Source organism: Manis javanica, chromosome 11, assembly GCF_040802235.1.
Source record: "Manis javanica isolate MJ-LG chromosome 11, MJ_LKY, whole genome shotgun sequence".
Taxonomy (NCBI): domain Eukaryota; kingdom Metazoa; phylum Chordata; class Mammalia; order Pholidota; family Manidae; genus Manis; species Manis javanica.
The window spans coordinates 25,655,714-25,673,297 of record NC_133166.1 but is presented as its reverse complement, the minus strand read 5'-3'; the positions used below and the strand labels follow the sequence as shown (position 1 = coordinate 25,673,297).

Here is a 17,584-nt window from a genome sequence, read left to right as displayed (position 1 = left end):
ATTTTCTTTCCCCCATTATCCATTAAAAATACACAAACAAGATTTTCATAGCTGTCATAAACTTAGCATTATTGCTTTGTCTCTTTGAAGTTGGTCCAATCCTACATAATTTTTATGCTTAAAAATCTTGTGATCGTCATTCTTTCATCATTGTTTGCAATAAAAATATGTATACACATTGGAATTATTTTCTTTTCTTTAATCAATTGGCTCCAGGTATTAAAATGTTCTCTAATTACAATGTTTTAAGTACACATTAATTCAAGCAATGTCAAAAAAACTATAATTTTATAAATTACTAAGCAGAAAACTATTTCTTTGAAAATACCGTCCTTATTTTCCTGTTTTTTCCTCCAGTTAGTTTATATATTTAAAAAATCAATATTGGTGGAATGAGACAAAATGCCTTCAGTTCTACTGAATTTAATTTTGTATAAAACTAAGCTCTGAGAAGCCTTGCTTTATATGAGTAACTTAGCTGAGAGTGGAAGGTGTTTGAATCCTGCCATAATGGAGAGGCAGTAACTGCTGGAATCAGCTTCTGTCCTAAAATTCTGGTTATTGGAAGCTCCAAAGAGAGTGCTCCCAGAGCTGGGACCCAGACTTTTAAGGATGGGCAAAGAGAGCTGATGTTGGTATATTTGAGGAACATTTGAGAAGGTTTTGAGGAAAGAGTGGGGGAAAAAATACACTGCAAACTGGAGCCAGTTGCTTTTATTAGAATTAACTGCTGTTGCCAAGGAGAGGACAGTTGCTTGGGTGACAATGACAGGAACAGAGAGCTGCCAGGAAAAGCAAATCCCTGAACCCTGCCTCCAGCTTTCCTGTCTACATTTAATGCTCTCCATTGGCAGAGCCTAACAGGGTATTAATTTCAGAACTTTCAAACGCTACCCAAATACTCTGCCTAAAGTCACATATTATTCTTGAAATACATGTAAGATCAGGAAAGCAAGCTAGGTAGATATTTGGTGACTGAATTAATAAAGTGGCTTGCTCTAAGTCACTAATTCAGATTATCCCGTGTGGGCTCCTGTATGGCAGCAGCCTTTCTCATTCCCTATGCCTGCGGAAGTTTGTGAGAGGAAAAACAACGATCTGTTACGGAAATGAAAGAATGCTATTCTTTAACAACTCAGAGAAAAAATAAGATGTTTTCAATGTTGGAATTTCTCTCTCTTAATTTCTCTTAAGCTTTGTGATTTACTTTTGTTTATATCATAATCTATTGTGTGATATGTGGTTTAAAAATACATATTTAAGTTTAATATTAATATATGCCATGATTTTGTCAAAGGAAGCACAAGGTACATTTAATTTCCCACCTAAACATGCTTTTAAATTGTAGTAATGACAGTACTTCAATAATGCTTCCTATGAGCAGGACCTGTTCCAAGTCCAAGTTCTTTTCCTCTCTCCCTGTCTCTGATTCTCTCTCTGTATATGGATCTGGATTTGTATATCCATACCTATCTCTTTGTGCCTCCCATGCTCAATCCTACCATCTATTCCATTAAAACAAAGGAGCTATGCTGCAGGCTTCCCAAGATGCTAAGGTTAAGTCCTGAATCTAGAAGCCCAAGAGGACTTCGAATCAGGGGTGTAGCCATCCAGGCACCAGAGGAGGATGTCAGTCCTGCACTTTAAGTTAGAGCATCAGTGGTGAATCACTTCATCTACTGTACTGGGCCAGCACCTTCCAGGACCATTTTGAGTCTAATCCAGAAATCAGCTCTGTCAATATCCTCTAGAGACAGAAAAGTGGCTTCTTTGCAAGAATAATCCAGAGAATGTCAACCATCACCACAGAGTGGGGTTATTTTCTGGAGGAACAGGAAGGTAACTTCAGGAAACATGGTGACATGGTTAGGATATCTGGTTATGGACCTGTATAATTCTGAAAAAGACAGAGGCACAGAGGGGGTAATTATGGGCTGGGTGTCACATCACTACCAGTATGCAAGTTTAGGTTGGGTGACTGGTTTCTGATACCATCAAGAGACAGAGCCCTTTTCATCATGCTGTTTGAAAAGTTAAGGTTTGGAGTTTGACAGCTGTAATGTTAATTTTATGTGTCAGCCTGCCTGGGCCCCAAGGCATCTAGATATTTGGTTTAACATTATTTCTGGGTGTGTCTGTGAGGGTAGTTCTGGATGAGATTAACATTTGAATTGGTAAACTGAGTGAAGTATATTGCTCCCCACAGTGTGGAAAGGCCTCATCCATAATCCAGTGAATGCCTTAATAGATTAAAAGGCTGAGTACATAAGAAACAAATCTTTCTGTCTGACTGTTTTTGAGCTGGGACATTAGTCTTCTCCTGCCTTTGGTCTCAGACTTGAATGGAAACTTACACCAGGGTGTCTCCTAGTTCTCAGGTCTGAACCCTTGGACTGGAACTGTATCATCAGCTCTCTGGGGTCTGGACTGCTCAGCTCCCATAATTGTGAGAGCCAATTCCTTATAATAAATCTCTTTACACATATATCCTATTGGTTCTGTTTCTCTGATTAGCCCTAATACAACAGCTACAATATTTAAGTAGTCAGAATTAGACTTGTTCTAGTATGTTCCTGGTATGTTTCTTAGGATCCCTACTATGCTCTTTTCACATGGGAGACCATGAAATATGTAGGCACTAGACTCTGCCAACCTCCAGTAAACTCAACAGTCCTTTGCGTTTCTCCCTCCTGAGACCTTTCTCTCACTCTTTCCTATCTATCTGCTTTCCCCTCGTGGAATCTGAGCTCCCTAAGCAGCAATCATGTCAGCCACTGTCCCTCCACACCTGACCTTCACCCTTCAGAAAGTGTCTGATGATGCTAGAGCAACAAGAAAAAGTAAGTGAAAGAATGGATGAATAAATACTAATGAATGAATAAGAAGGAAATTATGAGTAAACAAATTAATGAATGAACATATGAGTCAATAATGAATGTCATTAAATCAGACTCATATCAGGAAACATTTCCTCTCTGTCCCCATAACCGCTCCTATAGAGAGAAGTGAAATTAGAGGTAACATCATTTTTTTCTTTTTATTTCCCCAGCTTCATTGAAATAAAACTGACATATAAATTCTGTAAGTTTAAGGTGTCCAACATGATGAGTTGCTACACATATATACATTGTGAAATGATTACCACAATGAAGTTACTTCGTCCATCCAAAGAGGCAACTTCTTGAATAAGCATACTGAATTCCTCAGTCTTAATGTCCTCATCTGTAAAATACGATGCCAATCTCTGATTTATGTACCTCATATATTTATTTTGGAGAGTGAATAAAATAAATTGCTCTACAAAGTATATAATAATAAACATTACTTATTTACTCATATTATTTTTATTCAGCAAGAATACAAAATTCAAAATATCACGAGCATAAGACATAGTCTGAAGGAACAATTTGTCTAAGATTTTCTTGAGTCTTAAGTAGAACTACCCATTCCGTCCCTGCACTGAGTCCCCGCTGTGCTCAGAATTGCTTTAATCACATTGGTTAGTTTGGGTAGTTTTTCTCTTCCACTAGACAGTAAGTAGTTCATGGGCAGGGACCCTGTCTTATTTATCTTTATACTCTTCAGTCTCTAATACAGGGCCTGAAATATATAGGACATACCCAAAAAAAGTAGTCAAGGAATGAGTTAATAAGTAATTATATTTGAATATATTTACATACCAACCCATCTCTTTATACTTCAATGAATTACTATATCCTAAAATATTTTAGTCTAATTGGATAATTCTATTAAAAAACAATTTTATATGAAGGTTTTTATATTGCTCATAGTCTAAATATCATATGCATTATAGATCTGACCAGAGTGCATAAAAAATAAATTGTACTTGAAATTTCAAACATGCCACAAATGCACCTTGCATATTTATACTGCCCAGACCATATACACTATGGAAGCACACTCACAGCAGTTTAAGTAGAATACCAGTACTGGGCCTGGGTTTTAAAAGGTGCTTAAATAAAAATTTTTAAAAGAATGTTGCTGTTTAATGATTTTGGCTCTGTCACAAATGACTTATAATGAAATTACCACCCTAATAATTAGGTAGTATGCTTTCAGTAACAGGACTTCTGCTTGTTCCTTTAAAACTGAAGGACTTTGTAGCCATTATCTGTCTTATTTATGTACCTGCAAAAAGCTATCTGGAAACATTGGAGCTACAGTTTTCTATACCACTTTCTATAAATAAAGACACTGTTGGGGAGAAAGAATTTTCCTTTACCATTCAAGGTTCTTCTAGCTGGTATAAGAATTAAATTGACATGAGACAGATTAACAGGAGGAAAAAACAAAGGTAATTTTGTGTGCATGGAGGTCCGATAATGAAATTGAGACCTAAAAAAATGACCAAGGCAGGCGGTTTTTACATTTTTTAGACAAAGATATAAATCTGTGACGAGTAGCCTAAATGCTTTGCATGTCCTATGTTGTTTAACTTCCTAAACATTCTATAATGTAATTATGATCATAACCAATTTTACAGGTGAAGAAATGAAGGTGTATGTGGGTTACGAACTTTCTCAAGGCAAGCGGTAGAATGCAGACTCAAGCTCAGATCCATTTGGCCCAAAACTTATGACCTATGTTAATGCTAATTCTTATTACCTATGTTGTCGCCCCAGCAGCTCTTCAATAAACATCTGTGAAGAAGGCAGTGTGGTACAGTGTCCTCAACGCCTCCTTAATCAGGGCAAATGCTTTCTGTAATTCCCCCTGGTAACTATACTATGTGTGTAATCAGCCACAGGGTACCAGTGCTTCTTACCATGCTTGGGGTCAGTTTCATGGATGACCCAGGTGAGGATTTCACATATTCTAATAAATACAAATGCTAAAATTAGTTTATGTAGGCTTATGGGTTTTTCATAGGATTCAGCATTTTTGCGGATATTGACCATATATATAGCGGAAAAGCCATAAGCTACGTTAGAAGACTTCGCTTGAAATATTCTGTGACCAACAAACCGTATAAATTTTAGATGTTTCTTTTCCTTTCTAGGCTCTACTGACTTCTTCTATTAAATGAGACAGTCAATACAATACTCTTCCAGGTCCCTTCCTGTTCTTATCATACCCTCTCCTCTGCTTCAACCTCTGTGAGCAATGAAGTACTAAATAAGAGAGGTGTAGAGCATGTAGCTGCCCCATATTCCCAGCAGTCCATGAGTTGCTGAGCTGCTATAAGCTCAGGGGAGATCCTGGATGCAGCCTTATATTGCACAGGCCAGGTAGGGCATTGGCAGCAGTGACTGAGGGTCCTGGGGGCTACAGGTGGGGCATGTGGGGCCCCCACTACTGCTCTTCCCTCCACTGCACCTTCCATGCATAGAACTTCAGGGAGGTAAGGTAGAGTGTCAGACACTCCAGACTCAGGTCCTAAAGCACTCTGCCCCTAGTTTAGAAGTACTGAGTGCTATAATACAACCATCTCCAGGAGGAAAGGTTGCCCCTAATCTGAGTCAGGGTTTTTTTTCCTGCATGCTTTCACTTTTATCACATTCCCAGTTCTCTATCTTCCATTTGTTGCTCTTGTTCTCTGAAATTCTGCCATGCTTTCTGCTTTAAGACATGACTTTCTTAGCAGGAATGCTTCTTCAGGCTACACTTCGGATATAGATGCCTTAGTGTGAATAAGCACCCTTACACTTTCCTCAGAACAATCTGGTATCAGGGGATTTATAAAAAGACACTGGCTACTTTGGAATCCACTTGGCTGGAACTTAGTGCTAAAAGTCTCTATATCAAGGGTGTCTTCATACTGTATACAGAAGCAAACAAAATTGTTTAGGAAAAGTTTTCAGATAGGGAAAACAAAAGAGTCCTAAGAATCTGGAGTGAAGAAAAAGTTGCAGCCGGAAGAAAGGATAGAGTCCTTATGCAGACAGAGGAGCAAAGGCAGCACAAGGCAGAAGGTGAGGGTGCAGAGCAGCCTTTGGAACTCAGAGCTGCAACGCCTTTGGTCCTAAGAGTTTTCTCAGCTGTTCACTTTGAATCTTACCACCCCATCAGCTAAGTTTATTCACATCTCCAATTTAACAACAAAGAGACCAAACCCAGAAGAGATCAGTGACTCACTGAGCTCATCTCCTGTGCAGCATCTTGCACTAAGCACAGCAGAGCCTGAAACAAGAGTGAGGGCTGAGCTCTGGGGGCGAAGAGCCAGCAGGGAAGGCAGGACTCAGAGTGCTGATGCAGAGCAGGCAGAGGAAAGAGCACAAAAGGCGCTGCAGCCCTACAGCACTGAGGGTGGCAGCAGGGAACGACGCCTCTGCCGGCAATGAGCAGCTAGTTATTCAAGGAAGGGGGCACATTCTGGGCACATTTCACACATTCTGGACAGCTCCTCAGAGCTGAGGAGCTGCAGCTCATGTTTGGATAACAAAAAATAGAACAACCTGTGTATCTTGAAGTATGAGGAAGGAAATTTTGAGAATTGAGATGAGAGCTATTGATGTGTTGACCACAGAGGTCCTTTAACTCCAGACTAGTGGGTGTGGATTTGATCCTTTGGTAGTGAGGGGGTTTGATGGTTTCTAATCAGATCTGCACCATATTCAGATGTTCCTTTTCATAACATTAGTTGTACTCCATATTAGAAAATGAATTAGATTTATTAGGAGGCTGTTATTATGGTGAAACAATGTGATTTCTAGCGTCTCACCTGTGAGACTACAGGTGGAAGGAAGTGGAGAAAGGTGTTGACAGAGGCACTTGGGGTTTTCCTTCAAATTGGTTGTTGGGTGAAGGAAAGAAAGAGTCAAAGTGATATTTGGTTCAAGTCTCAGTCTTAGACATAATGATGGTATTATTCAAAGAGATGGAGAACCAGATGAGAAGCAATTCCATGGTATAAAGAAATGATTACCAATCCAGGAACTTTTAGAAGCGAGGTGCTGTTCAGTTCTGAAAGACATTCTTAAGAAATGACTTTCAGTAAATTAAATTATCCAGGGAAAAAACAATGCTGTAAGTTGAGTAGATAGAAGAATTAAAAGGCAAGTGGAAATATGGGAGACCAGTGCATCCCGATTGATGTCAGAAGGTTATCTTTGTGGATGGATATCTTTCTACCCATTTATCTACTGTTTGGATGAATGGATGGAAGAACTGACTTTTTTTTAAGGGTATGGAAACTGGGGAGTCACAATAAGGGAATAAATGTTCAGTAGGATGAGACTGTGGAAAGAGGAAGAGTTAATGGTCCAATGAGTAACTGGAATGCAGAGGAAGATGGCAGAAGAGTCAAGAAGCATAATCAGAAGTTTGTCTTAGGTCTTGAGCAAAGTGATGTACTGAGATTGGTGAAAAGAGTCCCCAGCTTGAGTGTGAGATGGGGCAGGGCGTCAATAGGCACAGATGTGAAGGGAGGCAGGGTGATCTGTTCAGCCAGCTAGATAAACTGGGAAAACTTAGAGAACTCCAGAAATCTTGGTGACAATCAGAGGCAAGGGTGAGTGACTTGGTGAATGAAATTGATTAATGCTATAAAGTAAGGGAATGTATGATGTAAAGTCTTAAAGTATTAGATTCAGGCTAATAAAACTGAACATTTGCCTCCTTTACAGGATAACAGTCCTAGAACTGGCACAGTAGTCCCAGCATGGGAGGAAACCTCGACAACAGCTCAGAGTTGCCTCCTTTCACCCTGACAGGGCTCCCAGGGCTGGAGACCTCCCAACACTGGATGTTTCTGCTCCTTGGTACTCTCTACATTGTTTCCATTGTGGGCAATGCCCTTATCCTTTTCATTATCAAGGAGGAGCAGAGCTTGCATCAGCCTATGTACTACTTCCTGTCCCTGCTATCAGTTAATGACCTAGGTGTGTCTTTTTCCACACTACCCACAGTGCTAGCCACATTTTGTTTCCACTTAAGGAAGATCAGCTTTGATTGTTGCATGGCTCAAATGTTCTTTATCCACCTCTTCTCCTTCATGGAGTCTGGGATCCTGCTGGTTATGAGCTTTGATCGGTATGTGGCCATCTGTAACCCACTGCACTATGCCACAGTGCTCACTGATGCCCGCGTGGTGCACATGGGCATGTCTGTCCTCATCCGCAGTTTCTGCATGGTTTTCCCACTGCCTTTCCTTCTGAAGAGGCTGCCCTTCTGCAAGGCCAATGTACTTTCTCATGCCTACTGCCTGCATCCAGATCTGATCCGCCTGCCCTGTGGTGACACCAGTGTCAATAACATTTTTGGTCAATTTCTCGTCATCACTAACTTTGGCCTGGACTCTGCACTCATTCTCCTCTCGTATGTACTTATACTGCCACTTATACATTATACTCTGTACTTGCCATTGCATCCCGGGAGGAACGGTTAAAGACACTCAATACATGTGTATCACACATGTGTGCCGTGCTCACCTTCTATGTGCCCATGGTTGGTGTGTCCATGCTCGCTCGCTATGGGAAGCAAGCCCCACAATATGTGCACACACTCATGTCCCTTGTCTACCTCTTTGTGCCTCCAATGCTCAACCCTGTCATCTATTCCATCAAAACCAAAGAGATTCGTCGGAGGCTTTGCAAAATACTACTGGGAACAAAGACTTAAGCAGGAAAAATGTTGAAAGTCCAAGTTCCAGAGGATCTTTACCGTTAGTCCACAAATTTGAATTTTCAAAAACTGCTTTGAAAAGGTTTTTTAAATTCCCTTTTGTGCACTCACCTACTCTTAGGATTCCTGTCACTAGATGTGCCATGCATTACGTTTTATGAGTGCCTGCCAATAGTTAAGACCCAACCATCAGATTTTGGGCAAGGTATACGGGGCATAATTGTGCAAAAATATTTGCTTAATTTACTTCTTTTTAAAATCTCAAAACATAATCTTCATAATCAGTCCCCCATTTTGCCACAATTGTGTTTTCCTTGTGTACAGTGAATCATTATGAAGGAAATTACTTATTACCATGAAAATACTTTTCCCCAAGATTATGTCAAAGGTAATTCTATTTTTAATTTTTGGAGGAACCTCTGATTTTCCATAGTGGATGCATTATTGTATAGTCTCACCAACAGTGTGCAAGGATCTGAATTTCTCTACATCCTTGCCAACATTTGTTATCTTTTGGATTTTTAACAATTGCCATCTTGACAGATGTAAGGCAGTACCTCACTGTAGTTTCAGTATGTATTTTCCTGATGATTAGTGACATTGAGCATTTCTTCATATACTTCTTCAACATTCTTATGTCTTCTTTGGAGAAATGTCTATTCAACTCCTTAGCCCATTTTTAAAATCAGGTTATTAGGGTTTTTATTTATGTTTTTTATTGTAAGAGTTCCTCATATGTTTTGGAGATTTAACTCCTTATCAGATATATGGTTTACAAGTATTTTCTTCCATTTCATAAGTTGTCTTTACACTCTTCACTGTTTCCTTCATTGTGCAGAAGTCTTTTAGTTTGATGTAATCTCACTTGTTTATGTTTGTTTTTGTTCCCTGTGTTTCTGGACCCACATGACCCAGCAATGTCACTTTTGGGTACTTATCCAAAAGAATTGAAATCAGAATCTCAAAGAGGTATTAGCACTCCGGTGTTCACTGCAGCATTACTTATAATAGCCAAGATGTGGAAACAACCTAAACGTCCATCAACAGATAAATAAAGAAAATATGGCATATAGATATGATGGAATATCATTCACCCTTAAAAAGGAAGGAAATTCAGCAATATTTGATAGCATGGATGACCTTGAAGACATTATCCCAAGTGAAATAAGATAGTCACAGAAAGACAAATACTGCATTATTCCACTTATATGAGATACAGAAAACAGTCAAATTCATAGAATCAAAGAGTGGAATGGTGGTTGCCAGGGGCTGCCAGAAATGAGGAGTTATCAATCAATGGGCATTAAGTGTCGGTTATGTAAGATAAATAAGATGTAGATATCTGCTGTACAACATTGTATCCATAGTCAATGATGTAACATTCAATGAAGATTTTAAGAGTAGATTCTAGTTAAGCATTTATATAAATTTAGAAAAAAGATTATGTCAAACAATATTAGCTAAAATGAAATATATACAGATATAGATACAGAATAGATATAGAATAGCTATGGCTACACATATCAAATATATTTCATACAACATACACTATCCACCCAGCTTTTAAGAGATGAAATAAATCTAATTGCATATAAATTATATTAAGTGATCTAAACTGCAATAATAATACAATATGGTAAAGTGTATATCATAATTTCAATTGTATATGCTCACATATATGGATGTATATACATTTACACTAATAATATAAATGCATATAGTGACAAACAATAATAATGAAAGTAGTAATACTTAGTAAAACATGAACTATATAACTGATGTGTTCTGCCTAATTTCATAGTTTTATAAAATTTTGGTAGTATTTTTCATGACAAAAATAAGAAGTTAAGAAATGAAGCATTCAATTTGAGACATTATAAAAGAATAAAATACTATATAAAATAATTGAAAATAGTTAAAAGGACTGAATGAATGAGAATGAGAAACACTGAAGGTAATCCAATAACCAATCCTAAATAAGCTTGCAAAATAGACCAATTTCTGAAAAGCTTATCAAATGGAAAATAAACTTAGGAATCATATACAATACTAGATTAGAGATTTTTTAAATCTGCAGTAGAATGTTCTATAAGTAATTTGAAATCTTGAATAAATTGTTATTTTGGGGAAAATTATAAAATTTAACAAATGATCAATTAACTGATAATTGTGGAAGAAATGGAAAGTTAATGATCACACTCTCACCAACTACAACATATTATGGTACAAGATCTTTTTCCTTTTCCCCCAAATTTCAAAAAACAGATCATTCTTCCTATATATCTTAAATTATCAATAAAATTAGAAAGCTAAGAAAAAGGACAAATGTAATCCTGATAAATGCAGAGAAAAATTTATATCAGCAAAATTTCTACAGACTAAATACACAAATGGAAACATATGTGTAAATGTTAAAAGTTGTGAATACAATTAAGTAATTAGACAAAGAATAATCAACATATATTCTAGGATTTAAAAAATGACTCATTATATTCATGAGTTAACTAATGAAAAAAACAAAGCAACAGATTCCAGAAAGTGTATACCTAATCATAACTGAAAATCCTCCCTACATAAAAATAAAACAAATTTTTTTCTGTATATTTTGTTAATGTATTACTGTATAAACTTTTTGGCTAAAATAAGAGAGAAACAATTCTGCCATTACTATTTATCACTTTTCTGGAGAAACCTTTGGGTAATATAGCAAAACTTGAGATAGAAATAGCTACTTTTATCTTTTATTTTTACTTTACTTTTTATCTATAACTGGATACTGAATCTAGACGAATCTGATCAGATTCTGACTTCAATATGCCTCTATATAACCATTGTTGCTACCCTATTTAGGGGCTTCATTATCACCCTTTACCTCACCTTGGAAATATCTTCCAAACTGATCTCATTGTTTACTCTTCTTTTCTCTCATTTTTCCAAACTGCAGCCAGAATGATCTTCCTAAAGAGCCTATGTGATTATAAAACACCCATAGCTTTGAGAGGCTCCTACTGCCTAAGGATAAAATCCAAAATCCTATGATGTATCTTAATAATATTACCGTTCTATCCATCTCTTATGTCTCACTACCCCCGCCCCAAGATTTCTTTTCGTTTCAGCCGTATGTAAGTACTCAGAATTCCTGAACCAACTGGCTGCGTAATGCTTCTATATCTTTGTTTTGATAGTCTTCCCTTGGAATATCTTCTATGCCTGGAAACAGTATATCATTCTAATTATCTATCAAGAAATAGTGATTAGACAGATACCAGGGACCAGATGCCGGCTCAGCCTTTGAGTTATTACTCTGTCAGCATTTCTAGCACTCCCTCTACCATCTGTCCCTGTTTACTTGGCTCCCTCGCCTCCAACAGTGGTAAAAGAGATGTTTTATTATTTTTATGCTTTTAGTCTATTTGTGTAGAATTATATAGCACAGCAGCTACATGTAATTTTGTACTACTCTGTACTTAGCTCCCTATGTGAATCATAAGCTTCTTGAAAGAATACATTGTTTGTTAATATCAGAAAGAGCATGAACTTTGTGCAAGACAAATCATGGACCTGGGAAAATCCTACCATCTGTGAGCCTCAATTTATTCATTTGCAAACTGTACAACAATAACCAGATGATGTTTTTATAAAGTTTAGAGCTAATGTACCTAAGAGGGTTGTTACATTGCTTAGCATATAACAAATAATAAAGAAAATTCTTACTTTTATAATAACCAAATTATCCTCAGAGCTTAACATTTATAAATTATATAGATTTCAAAAAATATTATGAATTGGGTAAATGAATGAATGCAACTATATTATCCCTATTTACAAATGATGTAATTTGTGGATCAAAAAAACCCACAAAGGCTTATTTAAAGGGAAAAATTATTAAGGATTGAGAAAACTTTCCAAATATAATAAAATAATACAAAATTAGTAATTTTAAAAACACACAAATATTTCAATTAATAAATATTCCAATTCCTCAACTTAAGAAATTAATTTATCTCAGTAATATTTTAATGATAAATTTTATGGAGTAAAACTTCAAGTATTATTGAAAGATTTGAAATTACACTTGAGTGAATGGACATAAAAGTATGTGGCTAGGTGGAAAGACTAAACACATAATTAAGGTGTCATTTCTTTCTGATTCAATTTACTTCTTCCTGAATATCCTGGGTAATATTACAACATGATTTTAAAATTAATTTAGAATTGTTACACAGTCGAGATTACTCTCCCTTGAAAGTTCTAAAAAGGTGGGAAATAGGAAAGGAATGTAGTAAAACTTCCAAATGTTAAAACATGAAGAAAAAAACCAGGAAGTTATACTAATTAAAATAGAGGATACGGCTGCAACAACAGATTTCTAGCACAGGATAGCTTTCAATAATATAAAAACAACTGTAGAGTAGTATATCAACTAAAACATTTTATCAAATAGTATTTATAGCATGTTGATAAAAACACTAACATATACTGTTACTGTTAAACATTTATATATTTGCATAGAAAAATATTTGAAAGGAATAACAGAAATTATGTTGGTAATCTCTGGTTAGGGAGATTGGACAGACTTTTTTTATTTATCTGTATTTTCTACTTTTTTACAAAATACATATATTATGTTTTAATAACAGAATACATATTTTATTTACATTAACAATAGTTTATATTTATATTATATATTTTATATATATTACATTTAATAATAACATAATAATTTAAAAAATAAGACTGCAGTGGGGGAGATAGAGTGAGAAAGAGATGCAGGCAAAGGAGAATAATCTAAGCTTTCCAAGGAGATGAATGTCACAGGGGCAAAGTCTAAGTGCTGGTTCCCCTGCTGGCTCCCCAAGGGGTGGTTTCCAGATGCTCTTCTCTGCTCATCTCAAGGGATATGTGTTTCCTTTTTCTAGCAGAGCCACCCCTTCCAGATGTGGCTATGGTCTGAGGAGGGCCCGCATCACTACCCATGGGGACCTGATTATGGGCCCCTAGAGCTCTTCCCGCCCAGTGCACATCAGAAACACATAGAACTCACACTCTCAAGATCCCACTTCACCAGAAGCCTGGACTCATCAGAATGTTTATTCTGCAGTGAAAGGCTAGTATCAGACAATTAGCTTAAAGCAAAATGACAGAATATCTATGGCAGACTTAATGTTAGGAGAACTCCCATCTGATCTCTTCAGTTAGGTTAACTAGACCAGTCATTTAAAATCAACATTTTTTTTTGAGAGGTCATCTCTCATATTTATTGATCATATGGTTGTTAACAACAATAAAATTCTGTATAGGGGACTCAATGCACAATCATTAATCAACCCCAAGCCTAATTCTCAACAGTCTCCAATCTTCTGAAGCATAACGAACAAGTTGTTACATGGTGAACGAATTCTTACATAGTGAATAAGTTCTTACATGGTGAACAGTATAAGGGCATTCATCACAGAAACTTTCGGTTTTGATCACGCATTATGAACTATAAACAGTCAGGTCAAATATGATTATTCGTTTGATTTTTATACTTGATTTATATGTGAATCCCACATTTCTCCCTTTTCTTTTTTTTTTAATAAAATGCTGAAGTGGTAGGTAGATGCAAGATAAAGGTAGAAAATATAATTTAGTGCTGTAAGAGGGCAAATGTGGATCATCAGGTCTGTGCCTATAGACTAAGTATTAATCCAAGCTAGACAAGGGCAACAAAACACCCACGGATGCAGAAGATTTCTCTCAAAACAGGGGCGGGTGAGGTTCTAAGCCTCACCACTGTTGATCCCTAATTTCTCACCTGATGGCCCCCCTGCGACTGTGCCTGTCTTAGGTTGTTCCTCCCTTGAGGAATCTTACCCGTCTCTGGCTAACCAGTCATCTTCTGGGGCCATACAGGGAGATGTAAAGTTGGTAAGTGACAGAGAAGCCATATTGTTTGAAAAGGTTAGCTTTTTACTTCTTTGCAGATTTATGCCCTGTATCTTTACCACTTGGAAGAATTATGATACTTGGTAATTTCAATATGAGGCACAAATTCTGCTGAAGGGTTGTAATTAGGAAGGAAGAAGAAAAGCTATAGAAGTAGCAGATGGAAGAAAACATGGGAAGATTGATTATTTCTTTGACATATCTTCTTGTAGAGTAACATAAGCATGTATAGGTTTTAAACTACTAATTAAATTGCGTGCACACATTAACATAATAGGAATACAGCTACATAATCAAAGCAGACCTACAATTACCAGCCATATCCAGTGAAACCAAGAAAACCAGTTAGGCACCCTAGGCATTTGTGAAAACTTATCAATGATATGATGGATATTGTCTAACCGAATTTGAATAGTTTGAAAAAAATCAGACAAATTAAAACAACACATTCCTGGGAACTGTTCACATACTGATAACATTTCTTGATAGCATACCATGTTCCAAAGTTCAAAGATTATTTTATTTTATTATTAAAAAGAAATCATTAGCACTGATCAGCAAGCCTATGATGTAGGTAAAAGTATTTTTGTTTTACTGGTAAAGGCACTGTTTTAATTGCCTAGGATTGAAATACTGATATACTGAGTAGAGAGTGACTGGGAATGGCAAGAAATCAATTAAATAGAAAGATATTTAGGAAGTCGAACTGAAAGGACACAATAATATTTCTGTAAGTCGAGTTCTTGAAGTCCAGCACTTACTTATTGAGCTCTCATCTCTCCTCCCCTGGATACTCAGTTTATCCTTTAGGGTCTTAAGCTAAACTCATCTTCCAGATTCTTTTAGGTCCCCTCTTTGAAACAGTTCCTATTCATAAATCTCTAAAGCTCTTTTCTGAAGCAGATTAATGTGGGAGATTGTCTACTGACTGTGAGAGCAGAGAGAAGGCTTCTCACTGTACCTCAGCACTCCCATCAGTGTGGTGCTGTCTCAGGGACATGCTCACACTCACCAAGACTATGACAGAGATGCATGCTGCTGTCAGCTTACAATGAGAAACAGTTACTGAATGGGCAAAGATTCTCTTGCCAACATGACTAGTTCTTTCTACTTGATGGGAGACACACCATCATTACATTTTTTGTGTGAATAAGAAATAAGAAGCAAAGGGGCATAATTATGATATTTGAAAGTTTCATGTCTTAAGTTCTGTTGGGCCAGTATCCATCTCCCAAGAACCCCAACGTTAATTACTCATTAGCCCTGGTGCTTAGTGGGTCCATTCATGTCTTTTCCTTATAACTGCACGGTTCACATTGTCCTTCATGTCTGTTTTTTCTTTGCTTTTAATCTCTTCAAATGATGACCTGTGTGTGTGTGTGTAGTATAGCTGTTTATAATTATGGTATTCCATACAGATTGGAATCCTGGTTCTTTCAATAAATTTATGATCTTGGCAAGTGCCAGTAAACTTACCAAATCTCAGATATCTCATCTGTATAAATTAGGTAAAAAGTTATATAGCTGATAGCATCCAGGAATATTAAATAATGTATATGAAGATTCTAATAAGTATGTGGCATATACTAGATGGCCAATAAATGGTAACTATTTTTGATAGCTTGTATTTTTAATTTAGTTAAATTGGTCAAATCTTAAAATGTTTAGAAATCACTATTTTTTATAAAGGTGTTTTTTCATTTTTCTCTTCTGATTTCTTGCAAGTGAGTTACTGATTAATTCTAAGAAGGCATTCCTATTTTTCTCATTTCTAAGTAGTTAGAGGACCTTTCTTTGAATGTTCTTTCTCCACTGCCACAGACATAATAGCACATACTCACACACAGATAGACACTACAAGCAGACACTAATGAAGGCTTTTAGAGGCAATGCCTGAAGTACTCAGGTATTCCCCTATATAAATTGAAAATAAAATTTGAAAATTAAGTCCTTAAAGAGGTAGAGTGAAGTCCAGTAAAGTTCTACTTTTGAGGAAGACTAGGAAGATTCTGATACTTAAAACAATATTTAATTTATCTGGAGATATCTATCTCTCTCTCCTCCTGGTTTTATATATATATCCATTGTATATACATACAATGTGGTTTATATGTATATGTATAAACATGTATGTATATAAACCATATACACACATATACATGCATATGCATTTATTCATTAAAGTATATTTTATACACATATGTAGTTTTTTAGTGTATCTATGTTGCTCTAATAGTATACTAGTCTGCTTACTGAAAGAGATAATAAAAGCATTATCAGGTTTTCTCTGAGGATTAAATGAGTTCATCTATATCAAAGAAACTATTGTGGTCCTAGACACTTGGTAAATGTTCAAAACATATCACTTATTTCCTTCTTCCTCCTCAACCTTGGTGATGAGGTATATTGGCAGTGGAGGTATACTTTGGGGTCCAGATCAAGATAATTCCATTCAAGTTCTGAATCTAACAAATTCAGCAAGTTTCTCCCCCTTGAAGCCTCAAATTTTCCACTACAAAAGTTTGGGTGTGATGCAAGATGGCTGCAGAGGTAAGACCTTTGAAGTAGTGTCTTAGGAATCAGCCTGCCCTCAGCCTCAGAACCCCACAGCCAGCTGGCTATCCCATCTCCTACTCAATTCTTTTTTAGCAAATGAAAAGCTGGCACACCAGTACAGCAGTTCTTGTTGCATAAGAACTAATCATGGGAGATCAAAGTTCATAGTCAACTAGATCTCCAGGCATTTGTACTCCAATTTTAGAAATGAAGATTTTAGAACTTGAACCAATTAAATAATTTTCTTAAGGACACTAACTTAGACAGAGGAGGAGGTGGTTTTGAATCCAGATCTGGATGTAGGGTGAATAACTATTCCAGTTTGTAACAACTGAGGGGTTTGTCCTGTTGCAGGATTTTCAGTGCTAAATCAGTACATTATCAGGCAAACCAGAATGGTCACTCTATTTGTTGATAATAAATAATAAGGCTCTTAGTGGTTATGCTATTTTGTCTCTTGAAATCTATTTGGGTTGTGGCATAATTAGTAGAAAGAGACCTAATTTGGGACTCAATG

General features: G+C 36.6%; 1 protein-coding gene and 1 pseudogene across 2 annotated transcripts in view; one reads left to right on the top strand and one right to left on the bottom strand.

Moving 5' to 3' along the window:
* The window catches only part of LOC108385358 (olfactory receptor 52B6), a 122,891-nt gene that overhangs the window by 96,817 nt on the left and 8,490 nt on the right, over positions 1–17,584 (bottom strand). Inside the window, exon 3 of one of the 2 annotated variants that reach the window (XR_012122587.1) lies at positions 3,051–3,222. The exons of the other annotated variant lie outside the window; for it this stretch is intronic. The gene's annotated coding sequence lies outside the window, so the exon portion shown is untranslated. Of the gene's footprint in view, positions 1–3,050; positions 3,223–17,584 lie in introns of those variants that run through there. 2 annotated transcript variants of the gene reach the window in all.
* Positions 7,622–8,615, top strand: LOC108393382 (olfactory receptor 51I2-like; annotated as a pseudogene).